This window comes from Pseudophryne corroboree, chromosome 5 (assembly GCF_028390025.1).
Source record: "Pseudophryne corroboree isolate aPseCor3 chromosome 5, aPseCor3.hap2, whole genome shotgun sequence".
Taxonomy (NCBI): Eukaryota; Metazoa; Chordata; class Amphibia; order Anura; family Myobatrachidae; genus Pseudophryne; species Pseudophryne corroboree.
This window is the reverse complement of record NC_086448.1, coordinates 156085668-156113149: the sequence shown is the minus strand read 5'-3', so window position 1 is coordinate 156113149 and position 27482 is coordinate 156085668.

Below are 27482 nucleotides of genomic sequence, written 5' to 3'. Positions count from 1 at the left end.
GCTTCGGACCCTGTGGCAAAGAGACCCCATTTTTCAGGCTTGGGACCCTGTAGCAAAGAGACCTAATTTTTCAGGGTTCGGAACCTGTGGCAAAGATACCCCATTTTTCAGGCTTCGGACCCTGTGGTAAAGAGACAACCCATTTTTCAGGCTTGGGACCCTGTGGCAAAGAGACAACCCATTTTTCAGGCTTGGGATCTTGTGGCAAAGAGACCCCATTTTTCAGGCTTCGGACCCTGTAGCGAAGAGACCCCATTTTTCAGGGTTCGGACCCTGTGGCGTAGACAACCCATTTTTCAGGCTTGGAATCCTGTGCCAAAGAGACCCCATTTTTCAGGCTTGGGATCCTGTGCCAAAGAAACCCCATTTTTCAGGCTTGGGATCCTGTGCCAAAGAAACCCCATATGTCAGGCTTGGGATCCTGTGCCAAAGAAACCCCATTTTTTACCCGTGGCTGTTATTGCATGGCTATCGGGCGTGGCCTCAAGGCGATGAGGTTACCGGTTCTTTGAGAACTGGTAGTGGCACAGCCACCATGGACCAACGCAATATTAATTGTATGTTGTAAGTTAGAAAATGTATATTTTAGCCTTTAACAAGGTAAGCTTACAGCACTACTTCAGGCTTGGGATCCTGTAGCAAAGAAACCCCATTTTTCAGGCTTCGGAACCTGTGGCGAAGATACCCCATTTTTCAAGCTTCGGAACCTGTGGCAAAGAGACCCCATTTTTCAGGCTTCGGATCCTGTGGCAAAGAGACCCCATTTTTCAGGCTTGGGACCCTGTGGCAAAGAGACCTCATTTTTAAGGGTACGGAACCTGTGGCAAAGATACCCCATTTTTCAGGCTTCGGACCCTGTGGCAAAGAGACAACCCCTTTTTCAGGCTTGGTACCCTGTGGCAAAGAGACCCCATTTTTCAGGCTTGGTACCCTGTGGCAAAGAGACCCCATTTTTCAGGGTTCGGACCCTGTGGCGAAGACAACCCATTTTTCAGGCTTGGGATCCTGTGGCAAAGAGACCCCAATTTTCAGGCTTGGGATCCTGTAGCAAAGAAACCCCATTTTTCAGGCTTCGGAACCTGTGGCGAAGATACCCCATTTTTCAGGCTTCGGACCCTGTGGCAAAGAGACCCCATTTTTCAGGCTTGGGACCCTTTAGCAAAGAGACCTAATTTTTCAGGGTTCGGAACCTATGGCAAAGATACCCCATTTTTCAGGCTTCGGACCCTGTGGTAAAGAGACAACCCATTTTTCAGGCTTGGGACCCTGTGGCAAAGAGACAACCCATTTTTCAGGCTTGGGACCCTGTGGCAAAGAGACAACCCATTTTTCAGGCTTGGGACCTTGTGGCAAAGAGACCCCATTTTTCAGGCTTCGGACCCTGTAGCGAAGAGACCCCATTTTTCAGGGTTCGGACCCTGTGGCATAGACAACCCATTTTTCAGGCTTGGGATCCTGTGCCAAAGAGACCCCATTTTTCAGGCTTGGGATCCTGTGCCAAAGAAACCCCATTTTTCAGGCTTGGGATCCTGTGCCAAAGAAAACCCATATGTCAGGCTTGGGATCCTGTGCCAAAGAAACCCCATTTTTTACCCGTGGCTGTTATTGCATGGCTATCGGGCGTGGCCTCAAGGCGATGAGGTTACCGGTTCTTTGAGAACTGGTAGTGGCACAGCCACCATGGACCAACGCAATATTAATTTTATGTTGTAAGTTAGAAAATTTATCTTTTAGCCTTTAACAAGGTAAGCTTACAGCACTACTTCAGGCTTGGGATCCTGTAGCAAAGAAACCCCATTTTTCAGGCTTCGGAACCTGTGGCGAAGATACCCCATTTTTCAGGCTTCGGACCCTGTGGCAAAGAGACCCCATTTTTTCAGGCTTGGGACCCTGTGGCAAAGAGACCTCATTTTTCAGGGTTCGGAACCTGTGGCAAAGATACCCCATTTTTCAGGCTTCGGACCCTGTGGCAAAGAGACAACCCATTTTTCAGGCTTGCTACCCTGTGGCAAAGAGACCCCAATTTTCAGGCTTGGGATCCTGTGCCAAAGAGACCCCATTTTCCAGGCTTGGGATCCTGTGCCAAAGAAACCCCATTTTTCAGGCTTGGGATCCTGTGCCAAAGAAACCCCATGTGTCAGGCTTGGGATCCTGTGCCAAAGAAACCCCATTTTTTACCCGTGGCTGTTATTGCATGGCTATCGGGCGTGGCCTCAAGGCGATGAGGTTACCGGTTCTTTGAGAACTGGTAGTGGCACAGCCACCATGGACCAACGCAATATTAATTTTATGTTGTAAGTTAGAAAATGTATCTTTTAGCCTTTAACAAGGTAAGCTTACAGAACTACTTCAGGCTTGGGATCCTGTAGCAAAGAAACCCCATTTTTCAGGCTTCGGAACCTGTGGCGAAGATACCCCATTTTTCAGGCTTCGGACCCTGTGGCAAAGAGACCCCATTTTTCAGGCTTGGGACCCTTTAGCAAAGAGACCTAAATTTTCAGGGTTCGGAACCTGTGGCAAAGATACCCCATTTTTCAGGCTTCGGACCCTGTGGTAAAGAGACAACCCATTTTTCAGGCTTGGGACCCTGTGGCAAAGAGACAACCCATTTTTCAGGCTTGGGACCTTGTGGCAAAGAGACCCCATTTTTCAGGCTTCGGACCCTGTAGCGAAGAGACCCCATTTTACAGGGTTCGGACCCTGTGGCGTAGACAACCCATTTTTCAGGCTTGGGATCCTGTGCCAAAGAGACCCCATTTTTCAGGCTTGGGATCCTGTGCCAAAGAAACCCCATTTTTCAGGATTGGGATCCTGTGCCAAAGAAACCCCATATGTCAGGCTTGGGATCCTGTGCCAAAGAAACCCCTTTTTTTACCCGTGGCTGTTATTTCATGGCTGTCGGGCGTGGCCTCAAGGCGATGAGGTTACCGGTTCTTTGAGAACTGGTAGTGGCACAGCCACCATGGACCAACGCAATATTAATTTTATGTTGTAAGTTAGAAAATTTATCTTTTAGCCTTTAACAAGGTAAGCTTACAGCACTACTTCAGGCTTGGGATCCTGTAGCAAAGAAACCCCATTTTTCAGGCTTCGGAACCTGTGGCGAAGATACCCCATTTTTCAGGCTTCGGACCCTGTGGCAAAGAGACCCCATTTTTCAGGCTTGGGACCCTGTGGCACAGAGACCTCATTTTTCAGGGTTCGGAACCTGTGGCAAAGATACCCCATTTTTCAGGCTTCGGACCCTGTAGCAAAGAGACAACCCATTTTTCAGGCTTGGTACCCTGTGGCAAAGAGACCCCAATTTTCAGGCTTGGGATCCTGTGGCAAAGAGACCCCATTTTTCAGGGTTCGGACCCTGTAGCGAAGAGACCCAATTTTTCAGGGTTCGGACCCTGTGGCGAAGACAACCCATTTTTCAGGCTTGGGATTCTGTGCCAAAGAGACCCCATTTTCCAGGCTTGGGATCCTGTGCCAAAGAAACCCCATATGTCAGGCTTGGGATCCTGTGCCAAAGAAACCCCATTTTTTACCCGTGGCTGTTATTGCATGGCTATCGGGCGTGACCTCAAGGCGATGAGGTTACCGGTTCTTTGAGAACTGGTAGTGGCACAGCCACCATGGACCAACGCAATATTAATTTTATGTTGTAAGTTAGAAAATGTATCTTTTAGCCTTTAACAAGGTAAGCTTACAGCACTACTTCAGGCTTGGGATCCTGTAGCAAAGAAACCCCATTTTTCAGGCTTCGGAACCTGTGGCGAAGATACCCCATTTTTCAGGCTTCGGACCCTGTGGCAAAGAGACCCCATTTTTCAGGCTAGGGACCCTGTAGCAAAGAGACATAATTTTTCAGGGTTCGGAACCTGTGGCAAAGATACCCCATTTTTCAGGCTTCAGACCCTGTGGTAAAGAGACAACCCATTTTTCAGGCTTGGGACCCTGTGGCAAAGAGACAACCCATTTTTCAGGCTTGGGACCTTGTGGCAAAGAGACCCCATTTTTCAGGCTTCGGACCCTGTAGCGAAAAGACCCCATTTTTCAGGGTTTGGACCCTGTGGCGTAGACAACCCATTTTTCAGGCTTGAGATCCTGTGCCAAAGAGACCCCATTTTTCAGGTTTGGGATCCTGTGCCAAAGAAACCCCATTTTTCAGGGTTGGGATCCTGTGCCAAAGAAACCCCATATGTCAGGCTTGGGATCCTGTGCCAAAGAAACCCCATTTTTTACCCGTGGCTGTTATTGCATGGCTATCGGGCGTGGCCTCAAGGCGATGAGGTTACCGGTTCTTTGAGAACTGGTAGTGGCACAGCCACCATGGACCAACGCAATATTAATTTTATGTTGTAAGTTAGAAAATGTATCTTTTAGCCTTTAACAAGGTAAGCTTACAGCACTACTTCAGGCTTTGGATCCTGTAGCAAAGAAACCCCATTTTTCAGGCTTCGGAACCTGTGGCGAAGATACCCCATTTTTCAGGCTTCGGACCCTGTGGCAAAGAGACCCAATTTTTCAGGCTTGGGACCCTGTGGCAAAGAGACCTCATTTTTCAGGGTTCGGAACCTGTGGCAAAGATACCCCATTTTTCAGGCTTCGGACCTTGTGACAAAGAGACAACCCATTTTTCAGGCTTGGTACCCTGTGGCAAAGAGACCCCAATTTTCAGGCTTGGGATCCTGTGGTAAAGAGACCCCATTTTTCATGGTTCGGACCCTGTAGCGAAGAGACCCCATTTTTCAGGATTCGGACCCTGTGGCGAAGACAACCCATTTTTCAGGCTTGGGACCCTGTGCCAAAGAGACCCCATTTTTCAGGCTTGGGATCCTGTGCCAAAGAAACCCCATTTTTCAGGATTCGGACCCTGTGGCTTTGAAACCACATTTTTCAGGGTTCGGAACCTGAGGCGAAGATACCTCATTTTTCAGGCTTGGGACCCTGTGGCAAAGAGACCTATTTTTTCAGGGTTTGGAACCTGTGGCAAAGATACCCCATTTTTCAGGCTTCGGACCCTGTGGCAAAGAGACAACCCATTTTTCAGGCTTGGGACCCTGTGGCAAAGAGACAACCCATTTTTCAGGCTTGGAACCCTGTGGCAAAGAGACCCCATTTTTCAGGCTTCGGACCCTGTAGCGAAGAGACCCCATTTTTTAGGGTTCGGACCCTGTGGCATAGACAACCCATTTTTCAGGCTTGGGATCCTTTGCCAAAGAGACCCCATTTTTCAGGCTTGGGATCCTGTGCCAAAGAAACCCCATTTTTCAGGCTTGGGATCCTGTGCCAAAGAAACCACATATGTCAGGCTTGGGATCCTGTGCCAAAGAAACCCCTTTTTTACCCGTGGCTGTTATTGCATGGCTATCGGGCGTGGCCTCCACGCGATGAGGTTACCGGTTCTTTGAGAACTGGTAGTGGCACAGCCACCATGGACCAACGCAATATTAATTTTATGTTGTAAGTTAGAAAATGTATCTTTTAGCCTTTAACAAGGTAAGCTTACAGCACTACTTCAGGCTTGGGATCCTGTAGCAAAGAAACCCCATTTTTTAGGCTTCGGAACCTGTGGCAAAGATACCCCATTTTTTAGGCTTCGGACCCTGTGGCAAAGAGACAACCCATTTTTCAGGCTTGGGACCCTGTGGCAAAAAGACAACCCATTTTTCAGGCTTGGAACCCTGTGGCAAAGAGACCCCATTTTTCAGGCTTCGGACCCTGCAGCGAAGAGACACTATTTTTTAGGGTTCGGACCCTGTGGCGTAGACAACCCATTTTTCAGGCTTGGGATCCTGTGCCAAAGAGACCCTATTTTTCAGGCTTGGGATCCTGTGCCAAAGAAACCCCATTTTTCAGGCTTGGGATCCTGTGCCAAAGAAACCCCATATGTCAGGCTTGGGATCCTGTGCCAAAGAAACCCCATATGTCAGGCTTGGGATCCTGTGCCAAAGAAACCCCTTTTTTACCCGTGGCTGTTATTGCATGGCTATCGGGCGTGGCCTCCAGGCGATGAGGTTACCGGTTCTTTGAGAACTGGTAGTGGCACAGCCACCATGGACCAACGCAATATTAATTTTATGTTGTAAGTTAGAAAATGTATCTTTTAGCCTTTAACAAGGTAAGCTTACAGCACTACTTCAGGCTTGGGATCCTGTAGCAAAGAAACCCCATTTTTTAGGCTTCGGACCCTGTGGCATAGACAACCCATTTTTCAGGCTTGGGATCCTTTGCCAAAGAGACCCCATTTTTCAGGCTTGGGATCCTGTGCCAAAGAAACCCCATTTTTCAGGCTTGGGATCCTGTGCCAAAGAAACCACATATGTCAGGCTTGGGATCCTGTGCCAAAGAAACCCCTTTTTTACCCGTGGCTGTTATTGCATGGCTATCGGGCGTGGCCTCCACGCGATGAGGTTACCGGTTCTTTGAGAACTGGTAGTGGCACAGCCACCATGGACCAACGCAATATTAATTTTATGTTGTAAGTTAGAAAATGTATCTTTTAGCCTTTAACAAGGTAAGCTTACAGCACTACTTCAGGCTTGGGATCCTGTAGCAAAGAAACCCCATTTTTTAGGCTTCGGAACCTGTGGCAAAGATACCCCATTTTTTAGGCTTCGGACCCTGTGGCAAAGAGACAACCCATTTTTCAGGCTTGGGACCCTGTGGCAAAAAGACAACCCATTTTTCAGGCTTGGAACCCTGTGGCAAAGAGACCCCATTTTTCAGGCTTCGGACCCTGCAGCGAAGAGACACTATTTTTTAGGGTTCGGACCCTGTGGCGTAGACAACCCATTTTTCAGGCTTGGGATCCTGTGCCAAAGAGACCCTATTTTTCAGGCTTGGGATCCTGTGCCAAAGAAACCCCATTTTTCAGGCTTGGGATCCTGTGCCAAAGAAACCCCATATGTCAGGCTTGGGATCCTGTGCCAAAGAAACCCCATATGTCAGGCTTGGGATCCTGTGCCAAAGAAACCCCTTTTTTACCCGTGGCTGTTATTGCATGGCTATCGGGCGTGGCCTCCAGGCGATGAGGTTACCGGTTCTTTGAGAACTGGTAGTGGCACAGCCACCATGGACCAACGCAATATTAATTTTATGTTGTAAGTTAGAAATTTATCTTTTAGCCTTTAACAAGGTAAGCTTACAGCACTACTTCAGGCTTGGGATCCTATAGCAAAGAAACACCATTTTTTAGGCTTCGGAACCTGTGGCGAAGATACCCCATTTTTCAGGCTTGGGACCCTGTGACAAAGGGACCCCATTTTTCAGGCTTCAGACCCTGTAGCGAAGAGACCCCATTTTTCAGAATTCGGACCCTGTGGCGTAGAGACCACATTTTTCAGGGTTCGGAACCTGTGGCGAAGATACCTAATTTTTCAGGCTTCGGACCCTGTGGCAAAGAGACAACCCATTTTTCAGGCTTGGTACCCTTCGGCAAAGAGACCCCAATTTACAGGCTTGGGATCCTGTGGCAAAGAGACCCCATTTTTCAGGGTTCGGACCCTGTAGCGAAGAGACCCCATTTTTCAGGGTTCGGACCCTGTGGCGAAGACAACCCATTTTTCAGGCTTGGGATCCTGTGCCAAAGAGAGCCCATTTTCCAGGCTTGGGATCCTGTGCCAAAGAAACCCCATTTTTCAGGCTTGGGATCCTGTGCCAAAGAAACCCCATATGTCAGGCTTGGGATCCTGTGCCAAAGAAACCCCATTTTTTACCCGTGGCTGTTATTGCATGGCTATCGGGCGTGGCCTCAAGGCGATGAGGTTACCGGTTCTTTGAGAACTGGTAGTGGCACAGCCACCATGGACCAACGCAATATTAATTTTATGTTGTAAGTTAGAAAATGTATCTTTTAGCCTTTAACAAGGTAAGCTTACAGCACTACTTCAGGCTTGGGATCCTGTAGCAAAGAAACCCCATTTTTCAGGCTTCGGAACCTGTGGCGAAGATACCCCATTTTTCAGGCTTCGGACCCTGTGGCAAAGAGACCCCATTTTTCAGGCTTGGGACCCTGTAGCAAAGAGACCTAATTTTTCAGGGTTCGGAACCTGTGGCAAAGATACCCCATTTTTCAGGCTTCGGACCCTGTGGTAAAGAGACAACCCATTTTTCAGGCTTGGGACCCTGTGGCAAAGAGACAACCCATTTTTCAGGCTTGGGACCTTGTGGCAAAGAGACCCCATTTTTCAGGCTTCGGACCCTGTAGCGAAGAGACCCCATTTTTCAGGGTTCGGACCCTGTGGTGTAGACAACCCATTTTTCAGGCTTGGGATCCTGTGCCAAAGAGACCCCATTTTTCAGGCTTGGGATCCTGTGCCAAAGAAACCCCATTTTTCAGTCTTGGGATCCTGTTCCAAAGAAACCCCATATGTCAGGCTTGGGATCCTGTGCCAAAGAAACCCCATTTTTTACCCGTGGCTGTTATTGCATGGCTATCGGGCGTGGCCTCAAGGTGATGAGGTTACCGGTTCTTTGAGAACTGGTAGTGGCACAGCCACCATGGACCAACGCAATATTAATTTTATGTTGTAAGTTAGAAAATTTATCTTTTAGCCTTTAACAAGGTAAGCTTACAGCACTACTTCAGGCTTGGGATCCTGTAGCAAAGAAACCCCATTTTTCAGGCTTCGGAACCTGTGGCGAAGATACCCCATTTTTCAGGCTTCGGACCCTGTGGCAAAGAGACCCCATTTTTCAGGCTTGGGACCCTGTAGCAAAGAGACCTAATTTTTCAGGGTTCGGAACCTGTGGCAAAGATACCCAATTTTTCAGGCTTCGGACCCTGTGGTAAAGAGACAACCCATTTTTCAGGCTTGGGACCCTGTGGCAAAGAGACAACCCATTTTTCAGGCTTGGGACCTTGTGGCAAAGAGACCCCATTTTTCAGGCTTCGGACCCTGTAGCGAAGAGACCCCATTTTTCAGGGTTCGGACCCTGTGGCGTAGACAACCCATTTTTCAGGCTTGGGATCCTGTGCCAAAGAGACCCCATTTTTCAGGCTTGGGATCCTGTGCCAAAGAAACCCCATTTTTCAGGCTTGGGATCCTGTGCCAAAGAAACCCCATATGTCAGGCTTGGGATCCTGTGCCAAAGAAACCCCATTTTTTACCCGTGGCTGTTATTGCATGGCTATCGGGCGTGGCCTCAAGGCGATGAGGTTACCGGTTCTTTGAGAACTGGTAGTGGCACAGCCACCATGGACCAACGCAATATTAATTTAATGTTGTAAGTTAGAAAATTTATCTTTTAGCCTTTAACAAGGTAAGCTTACAGCACTACTTCAGGCTTGGGATCCTGTAGCAAAGAAACCCCATTTTTCAGGCTTCGGAACCTGTGGCGAAGATACCCCATTTTTCAGGCTTCGGACCCTGTGGCAAAGAGACCCCATTTTTCAGGCTTGGGACCCTGTAGCAAAGAGACCTAATTTTTCAGGGTTCGGACCCTGTGGCGTAGACAACCCATTTTTCAGGCTTGGGATCCTGTGCCAAAGAAACCCCATTTTTCAGGCTTGGGATCCTGTGCCAAAGAAACCCCATATGTCAGGCTTGGGATCCTGTGCCAAAGAAACCCCTTTTTTACCCGTGGCTGTTATTGCATGGCTATCGGGCGTGGCCTCCAGGCGATGAGGTTACCGGTTCTTTGAGAACTGGTAGTGGCACAGCCACCATGGACCAACGCAATATTAATTTTATGTTGTAAGTTAGAAATTTATCTTTTAGCCTTTAACAAGGTAAGCTTACAGCTCTACTTCAGGCTTGGGATCCTGTAGCAAAGAAACACCATTTTTTAGGCTTCGGAACCTGTGGCGAAGATACCCCATTTTTCAGGCTTGGGACCCTGTGACAAAGGGACCCCATTTTTCAGGCTTCAGACCCTGTAGCGAAGAGACCCCATTTTTCAGGATTCGGACCCTGTGGCGTAGAGACCACATTTTTCAGGGTTTGGAACCTGTGGCGAAGATACCTCATTTTTCAGGCTTCGGACCCTGTGGCAAAGAGACAACCCATTTTTCAGGCTTGGTACCCTGTGGCAAAGAGACCCCAATTTACAGGCTTGGGATCCTGTGGCAAAGAGACCCCATTTTTCAGGGTTCGGACCCTGTAGCGAAGAGACCCCATTTTTCAGGGTTCGGACCCTGTGGCGAAGACAACCCATTTTTCAGGCTTGGGATCCTGTGCCAAAGAGAGCCCATTTTCCAGGCTTGGGATCCTGTGCCAAAGAAACCCCATTTTTCAGGCTTGGGATCCTGTGCCAAAGAAACCCCATATGTCAGGCTTGGGATCCTGTGCCAAAGAAACCCCATTTTTTACCCGTGGCTGTTATTGCATGGCTATCGGGCGTGGCCTCAAGGCGATGAGGTTACCGGTTCTTTGAGAACTGGTAGTGGCACAGCCACCATGGACCAACGCAATATTAATTTTATGTTGTAAGTTAGAAAATGTATCTTTTAGCCTTTAACAAGGTAAGCTTACAGCACTACTTCAGGCTTGGGATCCTGTAGCAAAGAAACCCCATTTTTCAGGCTTCGGAACCTGTGGCGAAGATACCCCATTTTTCAGGCTTCGGACCCTGTGGCAAAGAGACCCCATTTTTCAGGCTTGGGACCCTGTAGCAAAGAGACCTAATTTTTCAGGGTTCGGAACCTGTGGCAAAGATACCCCATTTTTCAGGCTTCGGACCCTGTGGTAAAGAGACAACCCATTTTTCAGGCTTGGGACCCTGTGGCAAAGAGACAACCCATTTTTCAGGCTTGGGACCTTGTGGCAAAGAGACCCCATTTTTCAGGCTTCGGACCCTGTAGCGAAGAGACCCCATTTTTCAGGGTTCGGACCCTGTGGCGTAGACAACCCATTTTTCAGGCTTGGGATCCTGTGCCAAAGAGACCCCATTTTTCAGGCTTGGGATCCTGTGCCAAAGAAACCCCATTTTTCAGTCTTGGGATCCTGTTCCAAAGAAACCCCATATGTCAGGCTTGGGATCCTGTGCCAAAGAAACCCCATTTTTTACCCGTGGCTGTTATTGCATGGCTATCGGGCGTGGCCTCAAGGTGATGAGGTTACCGGTTCTTTGAGAACTGGTAGTGGCACAGCCACCATGGACCAACGCAATATTAATTTTATGTTGTAAGTTAGAAAATGTATCTTTTAGCCTTTAACAAGGTAAGCTTACAGCACTACTTCAGGCTTGGGATCCTGTAGCAAAGAAACCCCATTTTTCAGGCTTCGGAACCTGTGGCGAAGATACCCCATTTTTCAGGCTTCGGACCCTGTGGCAAAGAGACCCCATTTTTCAGGCTTGGGACCCTGTAGCAAAGAGACCTAATTTTTCAGGGTTCGGAATCTGTGGCAAAGATACCCCATTTTTCAGGCTTCGGACCCTGTGGTAAAGAGACAACCCATTTTTCAGGCTTGGGACCCTGTGGCAAAGAGACAACCCATTTTTCAGGCTTGGGACCTTGTGGCAAAGAGACCCCATTTTTCAGGCTTCGGACCCTGTAGCGAAGAGACCCCATTTTTCAGGGTTCGGACCCTGTGGCGTAGACAACCCATTTTTCAGGCTTGGGATCCTGTGCCAAAGAGACCCCATTTTTCAGGCTTGGGATCCTGTGCCAAAGAAACCCCATTTTTCAGGCTTGGGATCCTGTGCCAAAGAAACCCCATATGTCAGGCTTGGGATCCTGTGCCAAAGAAACCCCATTTTTTACCCGTGGCTGTTATTGCATGGCTATCGGGCGTGGCCTCAAGGCGATGAGGTTACCGGTTCTTTGAGAACTGGTAGTGGCACAGCCACCATGGACCAACGCAATATTAATTTAATGTTGTAAGTTAGAAAATTTATCTTTTAGCCTTTAACAAGGTAAGCTTACAGCACTACTTCAGGCTTGGGATCCTGTAGCAAAGAAACCCCATTTTTCAGGCTTCGGAACCTGTGGCGAAGATACCCCGTTTTTCAGGCTTCGGACCCTGTGGCAAAGAGACCCCATTTTTCAGGCTTGGGACCCTGTAGCAAAGAGACCTAATTTTTCAGGGTTCGGAACCTGTGGCAAAGATACCCCATTTTTCAGGCTTCGGACCCTGTGGTAAAGAGACAACCCATTTTTCAGGCTTGGGACCCTGTGGCAAAGAGACAACCCATTTTTCAGGCTTGGGACCTTGTGGCAAAGAGACCCCATTTTTCAGGCTTCGGACCCTGTAGCGAAGAGACCCCATTTTTCAGGGTTCGGACCCTGTGGCGTAGACAACCCATTTTTCAGGCTTGGGATCCTGTGCCAAAGAGACCCCATTTTTCAGGCTTGGGATCCTGTGCCAAAGAAACCCCATTTTTCAGGCTTGGGATCCTGTGCCAAAGAAACCCCATATGTCAGGCTTGGGATCCTGTGCCAAAGAAACCCCATTTTTTACCCGTGGCTGTTCTTGCATGGCTATCGGGCGTGGCCTCAAGGTGATGAGGTTACCGGTTCTTTGAGAACTGGTAGTGGCACAGCCACCATGGACCAACGCAATATTAATTTTATGTTGTAAGTTAGAAAATGTATCTTTTAGCCTTTAACAAGGTAAGCTTACAGCACTACTTCAGGCTTGGGATCCTGTAGCAAAGAAACCCCATTTTTTAGGCTTTGGAACCTGTGGCGAAGATACCCCATTTTTCAGGCTTGGGACCCTGTGACAAAGAGACTCCATTTTTCAGGCTTCAGACCCTGTAGCGAAGAGACCCCATTTTTCAGGGTTCGGACCGTGTGGCGTAGAGACCACATTTTTCAGGGTTCGGAACCTGTGGCGAAGATACCCCATTTTTCAGGCCTGGGACCCTGTGGCAAAGAGACCTAATTTTTCAGGGTTCGGAACCTGTCGCAAAGATACCCCATTTTTCAGGCTTCGGACCCTGTGGCAAAGAGACAACCCATTTTTCAGGCTTGGGACCCTGTGGCAAAAAGACAACCCATTTTCAGGCTTGGAACCCTATGGCAAAGAGACCCCATTTTTCAGGCTTCGGAACCTGTAGCGAAGAGACACTATTTTTTAGGGTTCGGACCCTGTGGCGTAGACAACCCATTTTTCAGGCTTGGGATCCTGTGCCAAAGAGACCCTATTTTTCAGGCTTGGGATCCTGTGCCAAAGAAACCCCATTTTTCAGGCTTGGGATCCTGTGCCAAAGAAACCCCATATGTCAGGCTGGGGATCCTGTGCCAAAGAAACCCCATATGTCAGGCTTGGGATCCTGTGCCAAAGAAACCACATTTTTCAGGCTTGGGATCCTGTGCCAAAGAAACCACATATGTCAGGCTTGGGATCCTGTGCCAAAGAAACCCCTTTTTTACCCGTGGCTGTTATTGCATGGCTATCGGGCGTGGCCTCCACGCGATGAGGTTACCGGTTCTTTGAGAACTGGTAGTGGCACAGCCACCATGGACCAACGCAATATTAATTTTATGTTGTAAGTTAGAAATTTATCTTTTAGCCTTTAACAAGGTAAGCTTACAGCACTACTTCAGGCTTGGGATCCTGTAGCGAAGAAACACCATTTTTTAGGCTTCGGAACCTGTGGCGAAGATACCCCATTTTTCAGGCTTGGGACCCTGTGACAAAGAGACCCCATTTTTCAGGCTTCAGACCCTGTAGCGAAGAGACCCCATTTTTCAGGATTCGGACCCTGTGGCTTTGAGACCACATTTTTCAGGGTTCGGAACCTGAGGCGAAGATACCTCATTTTTCAGGCTTGGGACCCTGTGGCAAAGAGACCTAATTTTTCAGGGTTTGGAACCTGTGGCAAAGATACCCCATTTTTCAGGCTTCGGACCCTGTGGCAAAGAGACAACCCATTTTTCAGGCTTGGGACCCTGTGGCAAAGAGACAACCCATTTTTCAGGCTTGGAACCCTGTGGCAAAGAGACCCCATTTTTCAGGCTTCGGACCCTGTAGCGAAGAGACCCCATTTTTTAGGGTTCGGACCCTGTGGCATAGACAACCCATTTTTCAGGCTTGGGATCCTTTGCCAAAGAGACCCCATTTTTCAGGCTTGGGATCCTGTGCCAAAGAAACCCCATTTTTCAGGCTTGGGATCCTGTGCCAAAGAAACCCCTTTTTTACCCGTGGCTGTTATTGCATGGCTATCGGGCGTGGCCTCCACGCGATGAGGTTACCGGTTCTTTGAGAACTGGTAGTGGCACAGCCACCATGGACCAACGCAATATTAATTTTATGTTGTAAGTTAGAAAATGTATCTTTTAGCCTTTAACAAGGTAAGCTTACAGCACTACTTCAGGCTTGGGATCCTGTAGCAAAGAAACCTCATTTTTTAGGCTTCGGAACCTGTGGCAAAGATACCCCATTTTTCAGGCTTCGGACCCTGTGGCAAAGAGACAACCCATTTTTCAGGCTTGGGACCCTGTGGCAAAAAGACAACCCATTTTTCAGGCTTGGAACCCTGTGGCAAAGAGACCCCATTTTTCAGGCTTCGGACCCTGCAGCGAAGAGACACTATTTTTTAGGGTTCGGACCCTGTGGCGTAGACAACCCATTTTTCAGGCTTGGGATCCTGTGCCAAAGAGACCCTATTTTTCAGGCTTGGGATCCTGTGCCAAAGAAACCCCATTTTTCAGGCTTGGGATCCTGTGCCAAAGAAACCCCATATGTCAGGCTTGGGATCCTGTGCCAAAGAAACCCCATATGTCAGGCTTGGGATCCTGTGCCAAAGAAACCCCTTTTTTACCCGTGGCTGTTATTGCATGGCTATCGGGCGTGGCCTCCAGGCGATGAGGTTACCGGTTCTTTGAGAACTGGTAGTGGCACAGCCACCATGGACCAACGCAATATTAATTTTATGTTGTAAGTTAGAAATTTATCTTTTAGCCTTTAACAAGGTAAGCTTACAGCACTACTTCAAGCTTGGGATCCTGTAGCAAAGAAACACCATTTTTTAGGCTTCGGAACCTGTGGCGAAGATACCCCATTTTTCAGGCTTGGGACCCTGTGACAAAGGGACCCCATTTTTCAGGCTTCAGACCCTGTAGCGAAGAGACCCCATTTTTCAGGATTCGGACCCTGTGGCGTAGAGACCACATTTTTCAGGGTTCGGAACCTGTGGCGAAGATACCTCATTTTTCAGGCTTCGGACCCTGTGGCAAAGAGACAACCCATTTTTCAGGCTTGGTACCCTGTGGCAAAGAGACCCCATTTTTCAGGGTTCGGACCCTGTAGCGAAGAGACCCCATTTTTCAGGGTTCGGACCCTGTGGCGAAGACAGCCCATTTTTCAGGCTTGGGATCCTGTGCCAAAGAGAGCCCATTTTCCAGGCTTGGGATCCTGTGCCAAAGAAACCCCATTTTTCAGGCTTGGGATCCTGTGCCAAAGAAACCCCATTTTTTACCCGTGGCTGTTATTGCATGGCTATCGGGCGTGGCCTCAAGGCGATGAGGTTACCGGTTCTTTGAGAACTGGTAGTGGCACAGCCACCATGGACCAACGCAATATTAATTTTATGTTGTAAGTTAGAAAATGTATCTTTTAGCCTTTAACAAGGTAAGCTTACAGCACTACTTCAGGCTTGGGATCCTGTAGCAAAGAAACCCCATTTTTCAGGCTTCGGAACCTGTGGCGAAGATACCCCATTTTTCAGGCTTCGGACCCTGTGGCAAAGAGACCCCATTTTTCAGGCTTGGGACCCTGTAGCAAAGAGACCTAATTTTTCAGGGTTCGGAACCTGTGGCAAAGATACCCAATTTTTCAGGCTTCGGACCCTGTGGTAAAGAGACAACCCATTTTTCAGGCTTGGGACCCTGTGGCAAAGAGACAACCCATTTTTCAGGCTTGGGACCTTGTGGCAAAGAGACCCCATTTTTCAGGCTTCGGACCCTGTAGCGAAGAGACCCCATTTTTCAGGGTTCGGACCCTGTGGCGTAGACAACCCATTTTTCAGGCTTGGGATCCTGTGCCAAAGAGACCCCATTTTTCAGGCTTGGGATCCTGTGCCAAAGAAACCCCATTTTTCAGTCTTGGGATCCTGTTCCAAAGAAACCCCATATGTCAGGCTTGGGATCCTGTGCCAAAGAAACCCCATTTTTTTACCCGTGGCTGTTATTGCATGGCTATCGGGCGTGGCCTCAAGGTGATGAGGTTACCGGTTCTTTGAGAACTGGTAGTGGCACAGCCACCATGGACCAACGCAATATTAATTTTATGTTGTAAGTTAGAAAATTTATCTTTTAGCCTTTAACAAGGTAAGCTTACAGCACTACTTCAGGCTTGGGATCCTGTAGCAAAGAAACCCCATTTTTCAGGCTTCGGAACCTGTGGCGAAGATACCCCATTTTTCAGGCTTCGGACCCTGTGGCAAAGAGACCCCATTTTTCAGGCTTGGGACCCTGTAGCAAAGAGACCTAATTTTTCAGGGTTCGGAACCTGTGGCAAAGATACCCAATTTTTCAGGCTTCGGACCCTGTGGTAAAGAGACAACCCATTTTTCAGGCTTGGGACCCTGTGGCAAAGAGACAACCCATTTTTCAGGCTTGGGACCTTGTGGCAAAGAGACCCCATTTTTCAGGCTTCGGACCCTGTAGCGAAGAGACCCCATTTTTCAGGGTTCGGACCCTGTGGCGTAGACAACCCATTTTTCAGGCTTGGGATCCTGTGCCAAAGAGACCCCATTTTTCAGGCTTGGGATCCTGTGCCAAAGAAACCCCATTTTTCAGGCTTGGGATCCTGTGCCAAAGAAACCCCATATGTCAGGCTTGGGATCCTGTGCCAAAGAAACCCCATTTTTTACCCGTGGCTGTTATTGCATGGCTATCGGGCGTGGCCTCAAGGCGATGAGGTTACAGGTTCTTTGAGAACTGGTAGTGGCACAGCCACCATGGACCAACGCAATATTAATTTTATGTTGTAAGTTAGAAAATGTATCTTTTAGCCTTTAACAAGGTAAGCTTACAGCACTACTTCAGGCTTGGGATCCTGTAGCAAAGAAACCCCATTTTTCAGGCTTCGGAACCTGTGGCGAAGATACCCCATTTTTCAGGCTTCGGACCCTGTGGCAAAGAGACCCCATTTTTCAGGCTTGGGACCCTGTAGCAAAGAGACCTAATTTTTCAGGGTTCGGAACCTGTGGCAAAGATACCCCATTTTTCAGGCTTCGGACCCTGTGGTAAAGAGACAACCCATTTTTCAGGCTTGGGACCCTGTGGCAAAGAGACAACCCATTTTTCAGGCTTGGGACCTTGTGGCAAAGAGACCCCATTTTTCAGGCTTCGGACCCTGTAGCGAAGAGACCCCATTTTTCAGGGTTCGGACCCTGTGGCGCAGACAACCCATTTTTCAGGCTTGGGATCCTGTGCCAAAGAGACCCCATTTTTCAGGCTTGGGATCCTGTGCCAAAGAAACCCCATTTTTCAGGCTTGGGATCCTGTGCCAAAGAAACCCCATATGTCAGGCTTGGGATCCTGTGCCAAAGAAACCCCATTTTTTACCCGTGGCTGTTATTGCATGGCTATCGGGCGTGGCCTCAAGGCGATGAGGTTACCGGTTCTTTGAGAACTGGTAGTGGCACAGCCACCATGGACCAACGCAATATTAATTTAATGTTGTAAGTTAGAAAATTTATCTTTTAGCCTTTAACAAGGTAAGCTTACAGCACTACTTCAGGCTTGGGATCCTGTAGCAAAGAAACCCCATTTTTCAGGCTTCGGAACCTGTGGCGAAGATACCCCATTTTTCAGGCTTCGGACCCTGTGGCAAAGAGACCCCATTTTTCAGGCTTGGGACCCTGTAGCAAAGAGACCTAATTTTTCAGGGATCGGAACCTGTGGCAAAGATACCCAATTTTTCAGGCTTCGGACCCTGTGGTAAAGAGACAACCCATTTTTCAGGCTTGGGACCCTGTGGCAAAGAGACAACCCATTTTTCAGGCTTGGGACCTTGTGGCAAAGAGACCCCATTTTTCAGGCTTCGGACCCTGTAGCGAAGAGACCCCATTTTTCAGGGTTCGGACCCTGTGGCGTAGACAACCCATTTTTCAGGCTTGGGATCCTGTGCCAAAGAGACCCCATTTTTCAGGCTTGGGATCCTGTGCCAAAGAAACCCCATTTTTCAGGCTTGGGATCCTGTGCCAAAGAAACCCCATATGTCAGGCTTTGGATCCTGTGCCAAAGAAACCCCATTTTTTACCCGTGGCTGTTATTGCATGGCTATCGGGCGTGGCCTCAAGGCGATGAGGTTACAGGTTCTTTGAGAACTGGTAGTGGCACAGCCACCATGGACCAACGCAATATTAATTTTATGTTGTAAGTTAGAAAATGTATCTTTTAGCCTTTAACAAGGTAAGCTTACAGCACTACTTCAGGCTTGGGATCCTGTAGCAAAGAAACCCCATTTTTCAGGCTTCGGAACCTGTGGCGAAGATACCCCATTTTTCAGGCTTCGGACCCTGTGGCAAAGAGACCCCATTTTTCAGGCTTGGGACCCTGTAGCAAAGAGACCTAATTTTTCAGGGTTCGGAACCTGTGGCAAAGATACCCAATTTTTCAGGCTTCGGACCCTGTGGTAAAGAGACAACCCATTTTTCAGGCTTGGGACCCTGTGGCAAAGAGACAACCCATTTTTCAGGCTTGGGACCTTGTGGCAAAGAGACCCCATTTTTCAGGCTTCGGACCCTGTAGCGAAGAGACCCCATTTTTCAGGGTTCGGACCCTGTGGCGTAGACAACCCATTTTTCAGGCTTGGGATCCTGTGCCAAAGAGACCCCATTTTTCAGGCTTGGGATCCTGTGCCAAAGAAACCCCATTTTTCAGGCTTGGGATCCTGTGCCAAAGAAACCCCATATGTCAGGCTTGGGATCCTGTGCCAAAGAAACCCCATTTTTTACCCGTGGCTGTTATTGCATGGCTATCGGGCGTGGCCTCAAGGCGATGAGGTTACCGGTTCTTTGAGAACTGGTAGTGGCACAGCCACCATGGACCAACGCAATATTAATTTAATGTTGTAAGTTAGAAAATTTATCTTTTAGCCTTTAACAAGGTAAGCTTACAGCACTACTTCAGGCTTGGGATCCTGTAGCAAAGAAACCCCATTTTTCAGGCTTCAGAACCTGTGGCGAAGATACCCCATTTTTCAGGCTTCGGACCCTGTGGCAAAGAGACCCCATTTTTCAGGCTTGGGACCCTGTAGCAAAGAGACCTAATTTTTCAGGGTTCGGAACCTGTGGCAAAGATACCCAATTTTTCAGGCTTCGGACCCTGTGGTAAAGAGACAACCCATTTTTCAGGCTTGGGACCCTGTGGCAAAGAGACAACCCATTTTTCAGGCTTGGGACCTTGTGGCAAAGAGACCCCATTTTTCAGGCTTCGGACCCTGTAGCGAAGAGACCCCATTTTTCAGGGTTCGGACCCTGTGGCGTAGACAACCCATTTTTCAGGCTTGGGATCCTGTGCCAAAGAGACCCCATTTTTCAGGCTTGGGATCCTGTGCCAAAGAAACCCCATTTTTCAGGCTTGGGATCCTGTGCCAAAGAAACCCCATATGTCAGGCTTGGGATCCTGTGCCAAAGAAACCCCATTTTTTACCCGTGGCTGTTATTGCATGGCTATCGGGCGTGGCCTCAAGGCGATGAGGTTACAGGTTCTTTGAGAACTGGTAGTGGCACAGCCACCATGGACCAACGCAATATTAATTTTATGTTGTAAGTTAGAAAATGTATCTTTTAGCCTTTAACAAGGTAAGCTTACAGCACTACTTCAGGCTTGGGATCCTGTAGCAAAGAAACCCCATTTTTCAGGCTTCGGAACCTGTGGCGAAGATACCCCATTTTTCAGGCTTCGGACCCTGTGGCAAAGAGACCCCATTTTTCAGGCTTGGGACCCTGTAGCAAAGAGACCTAATTTTTCAGGGTTCGGAACCTGTGGCAAAGATACCCCATTTTTCAGGCTTCGGACCCTGTGGTAAAGAGACAACCCATTTTTCAGGCTTCGGACCCTGTGGCAAAGAGACAACCCATTTTTCAGGCTTGGGACCTTGTGGCAAAGAGATCCCATTTTTCAGGCTTCGGACCCTGTAGCGAAGAGACCCCATTTTTCAGGGTTCGGACCCTGTGGCGTAGACAACCCATTTTTCAGGCTTGGGATCCTGTGCCAAAGAGACCCCATTTTTCAGGCTTGGGATCCTGTGCCAAAGAAACCCCATTTTTCAGGCTTGGGATCCTGTGCCAAAGAAACCCCATATGTCAGGCTTGGGATCCTGTGCCAAAGAAACCCCATTTTTTACCCGTGGCTGTTATTGCATGGCTATCGGGCGTGGCCTCAAGGCGATGAGGTTACCGGTTCTTTGAGAACTGGTAGTGGCACAGCCACCATGGACCAACGCAATATTAATTTAATGTTGTAAGTTAGAAAATTTATCTTTTAGCCTTTAACAAGGTAAGCTTACAGCACTACTTCAGGCTTGGGATCCTGTAGCAAAGAAACCCCATTTTTCAGGCTTCGGAACCTGTGGCGAAGATACCCCATTTTTCAGGCTTCGGACCCTGTGGCAAAGAGACCCCATTTTTCAGGCTTGGGACCCTGTAGCAAAGAGACCTAATTTTTCAGGGTTCGGAACCTGTGGCAAAGATACCCAATTTTTCAGGCTTCGGACCCTGTGGTAAAGAGACAACCCATTTTTCAGGCTTGGGACCCTGTGGCAAAGAGACAACCCATTTTTCAGGCTTGGGACCTTGTGGCAAAGAGACCCCATTTTTCAGGCTTCGGACCCTGTAGCGAAGAGACCCCATTTTTCAGGGTTCGGACCCTGTGGCGTAGACAACCCATTTTTCAGGCTTGGGATCCTGTGCCAAAGAGACCCCATTTTTCAGGCTTGGGATCCTGTGCCAAAGAAACCCCATTTTTCAGGCTTGGGATCCTGTGCCAAAGAAACCCCATATGTCAGGCTTGGGATCCTGTGCCAAAGAAACCCCATTTTTTACCCGTGGCTGTTATTGCATGGCTATCGGGCGTGGCCTCAAGGCGATGAGGTTACAGGTTCTTTGAGAACTGGTAGTGGCACAGCCACCATGGACCAACGCAATATTAATTTTATGTTGTAAGTTAGAAAATGTATCTTTTAGCCTTTAACAAGGTAAGCTTACAGCACTACTTCAGGCTTGGGATCCTGTAGCAAAGAAACCCCATTTTTCAGGCTTCGGAACCTGTGGCGAAGATACCCCATTTTTCAGGCTTCGGACCCTGTGGCAAAGAGACCCCATTTTTCAGGCTTGGGACCCTGTAGCAAAGAGACCTAATTTTTCAGGGTTCGGAACCTGTGGCAAAGATACCCCATTTTTCAGGCTTCGGACCCTGTGGTAAAGAGACAACCCATTTTTCAGGCTTGGGACCCTGTGGCAAAGAGACAACCCATTTTTCAGGCTTGGGACCTTGTGGCAAAGAGACCCCATTTTTCAGGCTTCGGACCCTGTAGCGAAGAGACCCCATTTTTCAGGGTTCGGACCCTGTGGCGTAGACAACCCATTTTTCAGGCTTGGGATCCTGTGCCAAAGAGACCCCATTTTTCAGGCTTGGGATCCTGTGCCAAAGAAACCCCATTTTTCAGGCTTGGGATCCTGTGCCAAAGAAACCCCATATGTCAGGCTTGGGATCCTGTGCCAAAGAAACCCCATTTTTTACCCGTGGCTGTTATTGCATGGCTATCGGGCGTGGCCTCCAGGCGATGAGGTTACTGGTTCTTTGAGAACTGGTAGTGGCACAGCCACCATGGACCAACGCAATATTAATTTTATGTTGTAAGTTAGAAATTTATCTTTTAGCCTTTAACAAGGTAAGCTTACAGCACTACTTCAGGCTTGGGATCCTGTAGCGAAGAAACACCATTTTTTAGGCTTCGGAACCTGTGGCGAAGATACCCCATTTTTCAGGCTTGGGACCCTGTGACAAAGAGACCCCATTTTTCAGGCTTCAGACCCTGTAGCGAAGAGACCCCATTTTTCAGGATTCGGACCCTGTGGCTTTGAGACCACATTTTTCAGGGTTCGGAACCTGAGGTGAAGATACCTCATTTTTCAGGCTTGGGACCCTGTGGCAAAGAGACCTAATTTTTCAGGGTTTGGAACCTGTGGCAAAGATACCCCATTTTTCAGGTTTCGGACCCTGTGGCAAAGAGACAACCCATTTTTCAGGCTTGGGACCCTGTGGCAAAGAGACAACCCATTTTTCAGGCTTGGAACCCTGTGGCAAAGAGACCCCATTTTTCAGGCTTCGGACCCTGTAGCGAAGAGACCCCATTTTTTAGGGTTCGGACCCTGTGGCATAGACAACCCATTTTTCAGGCTTGGGATCCTTTGCCAAAGAGACCCCATTTTTCAGGCTTGGGATCTTGTGCCAAAGAAACCCCATTTTTCAGGCTTGGGATCCTGTGCCAAAGAAACCACATATGTCAGGCTTTGGATCCTGTGCCAAAGAAACCCCTTTTTTACCCGTGGCTGTTATTGCATGGCTATCGGGCGTGGCCTCCACGCGATGAGGTTACCGGTTCTTTGAGAACTGGTAGTGGCACAGCCACCATGGACCAACGCAATATTAATTTTATGTTGTAAGTTAGAAAATGTATCTTTTAGCCTTTAACAAGGTAAGCTTACAGCACTACTTCAGGCTTGGGATCCTGTAGCAAAGAAACCCCATTTTTCAGGCTTCGGAACCTGTGGCAAAGATACCCCATTTTTCAGGCTTCGGACCCTGTGGCAAAGAGACAACCCATTTTTCAGGCTTGGGACCCTGTGGCAAAAAGACAACCCATTTTTCAGGCTTGGAACCCTGCAGCGAAGAGACACTATTTTTTAGGGTTCGGACCCTGTGGCGTAGACAACCCATTTTTCAGGCTTGGGATCCTGTGCCAAAGAGACCCTATTTTTCAGGCTTGGGATCCTGTGCCAAAGAAACCCCATTTTTCAGGCTTGGGATCCTGTGCCAAAGAAACCCCATATGTCAGGCTTGGGATCCTGTGCCAAAGAAACCCCTTTTTTACCCGTGGCTGTTATTGCATGGCTATCGGGCGTGGCCTCCAGGCGATAAGGTTACCGGTTCTTTGAGAACTGGTAGTGGCACAGCCACCATGGACCACCATGGACCAACGCAATATTAATTTTATGTTGTAAGTTAGAAATTTATCTTTTAGCCTTTAACAAGGTAAGCTTACTGCACTACTTCAGGCTTGGGATCCTGTAGCAAAGAAACACCATTTTTTAGGCTTCGGAACCTGTGGCGAAGATACCCCATTTTTCAGGCTTGGGACCCTGTGACAAAGGGACCCCATTTTTCAGGCTTCAGACCCTGTAGCGAAGAGACCCCATTTTTCAGGATTCGGACCCTGTGGCGTAGAGACCACATTTTTCAGGGTTCGGAACCTGTGGCGAAGATACCTCATTTTTCAGGCTTCGGACCCTGTGGCAAAGAGACAACCCATTTTTCAGGCTTGGTACCCTGTGGCAAAGAGACCCCAATTTACAGGCTTGGGATCCTGTGGCAAAGAGACCCCATTTTTCAGGGTTCGGACCCTGTAGCGAAGAGACCCCATTTTTCAGGGTTCGGACCCTGTGGCGAAGACAACCCATTTTTCAGGCTTGGGATCCTGTGCCAAAGAGAGCCCATTTTCCAGGCTTGGGATCCTGTGCCAAAGAAACCCCATTTTTCAGGCTTGGGATCCTGTGCCAAAGAAACCCCATATGTCAGGCTTGGGATCCGGTGCCAAAGAAACCCCATTTTTTACCCGTGGCTGTTATTGCATGGCTATCGGGCGTGGCCTCAAGGCGATGAGGTTACCGGTTCTTTGAGAACTAGTAGTGGCACAGCCACCATGGACCAACGCAATATTAATTTTATCTTGTAAGTTAGAAAATGTATCTTTTAGCCTTTAACAAGGTAAGCTTACAGCACTACTTCAGGCTTGGGATCCTGTAGCAAAGAAACCCCATTTTTCAGGCTTCGGAACCTGTGGCGAAGATACCCCATTTTTCAGGCTTCGGACCCTGTAGCGAAGAGACCCCATTTTTCAGGGTTCGGACCCTGTGGCGTAGACAACCCATTTTTCAGGCTTGGGATCCTGTGCCAAAGAGACCCCATTTTTCAGGCTTGGGATCCTGTGCCAATGAAACCCCATTTTTCAGGCTTGGGATCCTGTGCCAAAGAAACCCCATATGTCAGGCTTGGGATCCGGTGCCAAAGAAACCCCATTTTTTACCCGTGGCTGTTATTGCATGGCTATCGGGCGTGGCCTCAAGGCGATGAGGTTACAGGTTCTTTGAGAACTGGTAGTGGCACAGCCACCATGGACCAACGCAATATTAATTTTATGTTGTAAGTTAGAAAATGTATCTTTTAGCCTTTAACAAGGTAAGCTTACAGCACTACTTCAGGCTTGGGATCCTGTAGCAAAGAAACCCCATTTTTCAGGCTTCGGAACCTGTGGCGAAGATACCCCATTTTTCAGGCTTCGGACCCTGTGGCAAAGAGACCCCATTTTTCAGGCTTGGGACCCTGTAGCAAAGAGACCTAATTTTTCAGGGTTCGGAACCTGTGGTAAAGAGACAACCCATTTTTCAGGCTTGGGACCCTGTGGCAAAGAGACAACCCATTTTTCAGGCTTGGGACCTTGTGGCAAAGAGACCCCATTTTTCAGGCTTCGGACCCTGTAGCGAAGAGACCCCATTTTTCAGGGTTCGGACCCTGTGGCGTAGACAACCCATTTTTCAGGCTTGGGATCCTGTGCCAAAGAGACCCCATTTTTCAGGCTTGGGATCCTGTGCCAAAGAAACCCCATTTTTCAGGCTTGGGATCCTGTGCCAAAGAAACCCCATATGTCAGGCTTGGGATCCTGTGCCAAAGAAACCCCATTTTTTACCCGTGGCTGTTATTGCATGGCTATCGGGCGTGGCCTCAAGGCGATGAGGTTACCGGTTCTTTGAGAACTGGTAGTGGCACAGCCACCATGGACCAACGCAATATTAATTTTATGTTGTAAGTTAGAAAATGTATCTTTTAGCCTTTAACAAGGTAAGCTTACAGCACTACTTCAGGCTTGGGATCCTGTAGCAAAGAAACCCCATTTTTCAGGCTTCGGAACCTGTGGCGAAGATACCCCATCTTTCAGGCTTCGGACCCTGTGGCAAAGAGACCCCATTTTTTAGGCTTGGGACCCTGTAGCAAAGAGACCTCATTTTTCAGGGTTCGGAACCTGTGGCAAAGATACCCCATTTTTCAGGCTTCGGACCCTGTGGCAAAGAGACAACCCATTTTTCAGGCTTGGTACCCTGTGGCAAAGAGACCCCAATTTTCAGGCTTGGGATCCTGTGGCAAAGAGACCCCATTTTTCAGGGTTCGGACCCTGTAGCGAAGAGACCCCATTTTTCAGGGTTCGGACCCTGTGGCGAAGACAACCCATTTTTCAGGCTTGGGATCCTGTGCCAAAGAGACCCCATTTTCCAGGCTTGGGATCCTGTGCCAAAGAAACCCCATTTTTCAGGCTTGGGATCCTGTGCCAAAGAAACCCCATATGTCAGGCTTGGGATCCTGTGCCAAAGAAACCCCATTTTTTACCCGTGGCTGTTATTGCATGGCTATCGGGCGTGGCCTCAAGGCGATGAGGTTACCGGTTCTTTGAGAACTAGTAGTGGCACAGCCACCATGGACCAACGCAATATTAATTTTATGTTGTAAGTTAGAAAATGTATCTTTTAGCCTTTAACAAGGTAAGCTTACAGCACTACTTCAGGCTTGGGATCCTGTAGCAAAGAAACCCCATTTTTTAGGGTTCGGAACCTGTGGCGAAGATACCCCATTTTTCAGGCTTGGGATCCTGTGACAAAGAGACTCCATTTTTCAGGCTTCAGACCCTGTAGCGAAGAGACCCAATTTTTCATGGTTCGGACCCTGTGGCGTAGAGACCACATTTTTCAGGGTTCGGAACCTGTGGCGAAGATACCCCATTTTTCAGGCTTGGGACCCTGTGGCAAAGAGACCTAATTTTTCAGGGTTCGGAACCTGTGGCAAAGATACCCCATTTTTCAGGCTTCGGACCCTGTGGCAAAGAGACAACCCATTTTTCAGGCTTGGGACCCTGTGGCAAAGAGACAACCCATTTTTCAGGCTTGGAACCCTGTGGCGAATAGACACTATTTTTTAGGGTTCGGACCCTGTGGCGTAGACAACCCATTTTTCAGGCTTGGGACCCTGTGGCAAAGAGACAACCCATTTTTCAGGCTTGGAACCCTGTGGCGAAGAGACACTATTTTTTAGGGTTCGGACCCTGTGGCATAGACAACCCATTTTTCAGGCTTGGGATCCTGTGCCAAAGAGACCCCATTTTTCAGGCTTGGGATCCTGTGCCAAAGAAACCCCATTTTTCAGGCTTGGGATCCTGTGCCAAAGAAACCACATATGTCAGGCTTGGGATCCTGTGCCAAAGAAACCCCTTTTTTACCCGTGGCTGTTATTGCATGGCTATCGGGCGTGGCCTCCACGCAATGAGGTTACCGGTTCTTTGAGAACTGGTAGTGGCACAGCCACCATGGACCAACGCAATATTAATTTTATGTTGTAAGTTAGAAAATGTATCTTTTAGCCTTTAACAAGGTAAGCTTACAGCACTACTTCAGGCTTGGGATCCTGTAGCAAAGAAACCCCATTTTTTAGGCTTCGGAACCTGTGGCGAAGATACCCCATTTTTCAGGCTTGGGACCCTGTGACAAAGAGACTCCATTTTTCAGGCTTCAGACCCTGTAGCGAAGAGACCCCATTTTTCAGGGTTCGGACCGTGTGGCGTAGAGACCACATTTTTCAGGGTTCGGAACCTGTGGCGAAGATACCCCATTTTTCAGGCCTGGGACCCTGTGGCAAAGAGACCTACTTTTTCAGGGTTCGGAACCTGTCGCAAAGATACCCCATTTTTCAGGCTTCGGACCCTGTGGCAAAGAGACAACCCATTTTTCAGGCTTGGGACCCTGTGGCAAAAAGACAACCCATTTTTCAGGCTTGGAACCCTGTGGCAAAGAGACCCCATTTTTCAGGCTTCGGACCCTGTAGCGAAGAGACACTATTTTTTAGGGTTCGGACCCTGTGGTGTAGACAACCCATTTTTCAGGCTTGGGATCCTGTGCCAAAGAGACCCTATTTTTCAGGCTTGGGATCCTGTGCCAAAGAAACCCCATTTTTCAGGCTTGGGATCCTGTGCCAAAGAAACCCCATATGTCAGGCTGGGGATCCTGTGCCAAAGAAACCCCATATGTCAGGCTTGGGATCCTGTGCCAAAGAAACCCCTTTTTTACCCGTGGCTGTTATTGCATGGCTATCGGGCGTGGCCTCCAGGCAATGAGGTTACCGGTTCTTTGAGAACTGGTAGTGGCACAGCCACCATGGACCAACGCAATATTAATTTTATGTTGTAAGTTAGAAATTTATCTTTTAGCCTTTAACAAGGTAAGCTTACAGCACTACTTCAGGCTTGGGATCCTGTAGCAAAGAAACACCA